Genomic DNA, 6,720 nt, shown 5'->3' with positions numbered 1-6,720 from the left:
TCCGAGCTAGGAACAATAGCTCACCCTGAAATCTGACGTGTTGTAGACTGGCTAGAGTTGCGGACGAGGCGAAGTTACTGATGCACTTGCTGCACTCCAAAAACAACAAAGAAGGGAAATAAAAGTAGGGGTCAGTACAAGTACTGAGTAGGTATCATCGGCCAACTCAAAATAGAAAGCAATGTATATCAAGTAATAATATAAAATAACCTATGACACTCAACAGGTGACAACAACAAGTACAAACCCCTTGACAATTACACTAAGCACATCTATGAGGGCTCAAGCCTCCACACCATACTCGTTTGGGAATTAGGTTCTTTAAATTGAGCATATCATCATAATTCAAGATTCATTCTCTTTATTCCTCTTGTGTCGGAACGTGACACTCCGATCCCCTAATACTACGTGTCGGTTCGTGACACCCGATCCCCTAATACTACATGTCAGTCCGTGACACCCGATCCCCAAATTCTACGTGTCGGTCCGTGACACTCGATCCCGTAATTCTACGTGTCGGTCCGTGACACCCGATCCCCTAATTCTACGTGCCGGTTCGTGACACCCGATCCATTAACCTCATTCTTTTAGTTCATCAATCCTTCCTTTATACCAAGGCATCATCATTAATTAGAGTGAACTTAAGGTTTTTAAGATTTCACAGTAACATCATTATAATCCATCACAATTTACATAATCACAATCATGCAACAACACAATTAAGCGCATAGAAGACTTTACAATACCACCCAATACATATCAATTGCTATTAAGAGTTTACGATCACATAGCATAAACCATAACCTACCTCCACCGAAGAATCGTGATCAAGCAAGCTAATTCCCCAACTATATGATTTATTAGCATTAACCCACAAATAAATAATTTATTAGCATTAACCCACTAACTTTATAATTATAATCACGAATAGTCCAAAACACCCCTTTAAAAACTTTAGCAGAATTCCGAACCGAGTGGACTTACGGAGCCTGTGACGGTCCGTCATGACTGTGACGGTCCGTCCTGCAGGTCCGTCACAAAGATCAGAGAGTTAATTCTGTGGAAAGATTGGTGACTGTCCGTCGTGCCTACGAAGGTCCGTCCTGCAGTTCCGTCTTGAAGTTCAGAGAGTTGATCTCAGTACCCAAATTTTCAGAATCTAAGTGTTTTGGAACGACACCCCCTCAACGGTCCGTCGTGCCCATGACGGTCCGTCGTGGGATCCTTTTACCCAGACAGTTATTACCAGAAATAAACTCTACTGCTCAAAACGACTAAACAGGTCGTTACAATGACCCTTAACCCTTAACCCTATATTTGATCTTGATATGAATTGGGTTGTAATTGATTCATTTGACTTGGTTATTGGTTGAATTACTATTAGATGATGTTGTTACGTTAATAATGAAAAAAATTGGGCGATTTGTAGTCATTCATGTTAGTTCTTTGAGAAGATGATCTAGGTTAGGAAGTATGTTGTGAATTGACCTAAGTATCTTGTCTTAAGATATGATCTAGTATTGAATTATGATCTAGTGATTCTTCTAGACTTGATATCATGTTAATCATTGAATTATGATGATATATACCCCAATTGGGTTGAAATAAGGGTTTATGGTAAGACATTTATGATGAACTATAAAAGAGACTTGTTAGGTCTTATGATCTCTATCCTTTATTTAAAATTGTAGTTAACTTATGATGTTGTATTAGAGTATACCTAGTATTAGGATTGATAGAGTGGTATGATGTTGAATTAAAATTTCTTGATTATTAATGGTGAGGTGTTCCCTTAAGATGTAATGTTATAAGGACAGTGAATGATTTACCTATAAGCCTTATCAAGATATGAAGATGTTAATGTGCTTTCCTCACTTATATGAATTGTAATGAAAGGACTTATACTCATGCAATTCTTATTGAGCTTTTATGATGATGATTATATAAGGGGTAAGTTATGATTGATAATAAAGGTTTAAAGACATTTCAAAAGGGGACTTTAGTATAGCACCGAGGGAACTAGAGTGAGGAGTGTCCCTTTCCACATAGGGAAGGTAGGATCACTTAAGTACTCTTGATATTGGAGACTAAAATGCATGTATAAAAAAGTGGGTCCCGATTATATCACCTAGTTCTTGAACTATATTGCCCCCATAGGAATACTAGCTAGTGGATCCACGTAGTTGCTATGTTTGCTAATACGTTGGCAAGTAGTCTGCCTTCCCTCGGTGTAGGGTTTTATGAAACCTGATTCCATACTTGCTCAGGTGGTCTATTTCAGTTAGGGAAAGATCTTCTAAAAGGTAAACTGAACTAAATTGAAGTCTAAATAAGATTACCTAAGGGGTCTACCTTAGTCTAGGTAGTTGTATGGAACTCTATCTAAGCATTGCATTATTTAGCCTTGAGGGGACTCTTAGGAGGATGTTCTTATGTATGAGTATTCTTATAATGCTATATGACATGTATATAATAAAGTTGCACATTTTTGATATTATGTGTTGATTAGTTTACTTATGAATATGTGATGGTTTATATTGTTAAATTAAGATGATATGTACAGCTAAATTCTATGTTAAGTGAAGTAGGATGTTAGTCATGATTCTTGTTGGGTTACTTGATTAAGTTAGGTTATGGTTCTTTGCTTGATCATTGCACTTGTTAACTTGATAGGGGTTCATTGGTAACAGACTTGCTTTGGTTTTGTCGAGATGTACTCTTATTCATGCTTAAACAAAATATGACTTGATTATAGGATTACATGAATATGTATATAATTATAGGCTATGCATGTTGACCTGACTAGACTTGAGGATGTTGGGTTGGCAATGTACATGCTTATAGCTTAATGAACATCTCCTATGGATTGGTATGGTCTTGTTGAATGGGCATAAATGTTTTTAATGAAAAATTCATACTTTATGAAATGTCCCTTTTCATAACATGTTTTCATAGTATGTGTGCATATGGTCTCATACTTAGTACAAGCAGCGTACTAATCCCATTTTTTTGTTTTCCCCAACACTTTTACTTTCCGATCATTGAAGTGCTTTGAAGGCGACTTAAAGAAGTCTCAGATCTCTTATTCATCCAAAAAGGGTAGGTCCTTAACTTTCTAGGAGAAATGCCACGATCTAGCTTATGGATTTTTTTCTTTTTAGTTAAAGACTTCTATTGTTCTTTCTTTCCATGTAGTATGAAATATTGTATAGCCCATTTGACGCATTTTAACTTGATTTATGGGTTATGACCAAGACCTTACGATCGTATTAGATGGTTATTACATGAGACGACTATTATGACTATGATGTCTATGTTATCATTTATATACTTATGTGCAATAAAAGTACAAGTCTATGTAAACTTCCTATATGAAGGGTCTATGTCATATATATATATATATATATATTGTAAACCTCAAAGTATAAGTAATGAAAAGTTTTAAATTTTCCTCCAAATTCTACCTATGAATGTAATGATGAAAGATACGAGGCTAGTCTTAGTCCTCAAAGAGGACGATGACGCCGGTTACGACGATGATGGCTAGTCCTCAAAGAGCCATTTTACTTGTTTTCCAAGAAAGTCGAATGTATGATTTTCGTGATACCATTTATTCTAAATTTGCACAATTATCTCAAAAGATAGAAGAATTTGTTTTGAAAAACATATGATCTAACTATGTTTTTAGGGTAGTATTGAGAACCGATATGGGATGTGGGTTCATATTTACTCAAGACCTATAAACTATGTACCCATCATGGACAGAGGAAGCATCATTATTTTTAGATGATTCCTTAGTGCTTTTTAGCATAGATTAGTGGATCTACTTAGTAGTTCAGGTTCTATATCAATGTCAAGGTATAGGACAACTCTTGGCAACGTGGGGTAAAACTTTGTACCATTACTTAGGTTCATAGTGATGGTTGTCGATTAGAGAATCTCCCACAACATTTATTGTATTTTTATGTATATCAGTTTATTGTATTTCTACATAGAATTTTGATTTATGTTGTATCTTGTATATACAAATAGTTGACATCATATTTTTTTTTTACAAAAAATTCATTATATTTTAGTGTTTTAAATTTATTTATAATGAATTGAGTTTAATTGATTATTCATAAGTTAAGAACAGATGAGGTAAATTCCTTTTCAAAAACTCTTTCAAGCCTATGTTTGTTAGCATTACAAGTCACATACTCGTACTTTCAATGTACTGATGCCAGTTAGCATGCATCAGCATCTAGCACCACGTTGATCCAACTCGAGCATTAAGTGTCTTTTGGGGAACCTTCTTTCATTGTGGTGGACTCTTTATTTGCTTTATAGTTTAGATCATTAAGATGGGTGGGGTTTGTCCCAACATCCATCTTAGTTATGCTAGGGGCTTCATAGACTGTGAGATGTTAGTCCTTTGAATCTTTTCATTATCATTTCCAATTGTTAAGATTTAGGTTGTAACTTTCGCCCAAGTTTAATGTTTAATCTTTAAAAGATTCCCAATTATTTTTAATATTCAATTAAATTAAACTCATTTATCATTAAAGGTATGAATATTGAATTCCACTGAGTTAAGTAAGTGAAACAAGGGGTTTGCTTTGGGCCAATAATTGTCTTCGAGGGTCTGCCATGTCCAGGGTGTAGCCTTAGGGCGTGAAAAAAAAATTATCGTTCATGCTTCAAACATTTTTTATGTAAGATATTCAATGAAACAGATTTAGATCAAAATCTAACTCAACAGGAGAGTATACATTAATCATATCTGGTTAATATCATTATCCGTAGATTCATCAATCCTATCTAATAATACTTAGATAGAGAGAGTCATCATATTTATAGATTAAATTTTCAAGACTTGTATTAAATTCATTTGATATGGAGGAAGGTCTAAGACAATACATTAAACTAATACTTCAGTAAAATTTAGTCATGAAGACCGTAGAGAACAATGACAATCATCACTATAATATAGTCGAGTATTTTTTTAATATTAATTTTCGGAGTACAAACTAACAAATAATAATATCTATACAACTCAAATTGTCAAATCACTTATTTAAGATTAATTTTTTTAATTTGATTGTTTCTGATGAGCCTAGCGTATTTTAGATCAACCAGTGTTGAATAATAATATTTATCTCCAAAATTATTATAAAATTCATACTCAAACGATTTCGAAAAAACTCAGATCTATATCCATATCATATATACTATATATCACACAAATAAAATTAATATAAAGGATATCTTTCATATTAAATCATATTTTAATTCCAAAGAACGATTTTAAAATAATAACCACATACCAATAAGCACTTCTTACTAGGTCGTTATCATTTAACTTAACAAACTGAAAGTCAATTGAAGTTTATATTAAAAAATAATTCCAAAAAGCTACCGCCAAATCGAAATTAAAGTTATTTAAGCATCTTTAGAAATTAAAACAATATGACCTACATTTTTATCACACATCAATTCATGTTAAATGGCATTGTACAATCATATTCCAAATTCAACATAAACTATCTAATATAAAGAATGATCTTATCATATTAAAATCAAATATTTATATGACAAACTACTTAAAATTCATCTTAACGGTTTTAAAGAGAACCATCAAATTTCTACTCAATTAGATATCAAAGAATTTCATGACGACATAAACTATGACCAAATTTGAAAAATGATTGTTTTTATAGAACATGTTAAAATTAAAACGATCTTATTCAAATTTCTGTCCTTTTTAGTAATGATCTCATGAGCATAATTTTGTGTATTTGCTTTTATTAATACATACAACACCTTTTTATCGCAAATTGTCCTCTTGATTAATGCACCCAAAAATTCATAATAATACACTTGTACCTTTTATATCACTGAGATCCTTCAATATCAATTCTCGTGAATTTATTAAGTGTTAATAATATCTAAAGTTTAGTATCTAAATAAACATTTATTTGTATACACTTATTTAGGACAATTTATACATGTTATATTGAGTACACACATGAAGAATTTTTCATTATTTAAAAAATAAATAATTAGTTTCATAAGAAATGTTTATCAATCATTAATTATTAAATTATGCATGCATATGTACGAAATAAAAGCTCATGTAATTATAAGAGAAAGAAACAAATTTAAAAAAAAGGAAAAATATTTTAATACAATGATGGCACCAGTAGTTATTTGTGTCGCTTCATGAATTATATATTTTTCCCTTTCTTTTTAAGTTTTAGCAAAGGGAACAAAATAGTATATGAATTTCCACTGAAAAGTATTAATGAATTCTTTGGTCAAATCTAGTTTTCAACTGTCCGCTTTTGTCGTCAAAACAAATAATTTCTTTTTTTTTAAAATTATTCTTAGATAATCAAAAGGATTTAGCACATGTACGTCAACTATATTAATTATTTGACAAATATTACGTATTAACTGTCACGACCCAAAACCGAGCCGCGACTGGCACCCACACTTACCCTCCTATGTGAGCGAACCAACCAATCTAAACCTTAACATTTCAATTTAATATCAACAGAATGTAATACGAAAGACTTAAACTCATTAATAAAACCAATTCAATAACTTCTAAAATTCAACATCTATTATTCCCCAAAATCTGGAAGTCATCACCACAAGAACATCTATGATCAAATTACTAAACTAAGAGTATTCTAAGAAGCTAAAATAAACAAAAGCTAGTCCATGCCGGAACTTCAA

Source organism: Solanum pennellii, chromosome 2 (genome assembly GCF_001406875.1).
Source record: "Solanum pennellii chromosome 2, SPENNV200".
Lineage (NCBI taxonomy): Eukaryota > Viridiplantae > Streptophyta > Magnoliopsida > Solanales > Solanaceae > Solanum > Solanum pennellii.
This window is presented reverse-complemented; position numbering follows the sequence as displayed.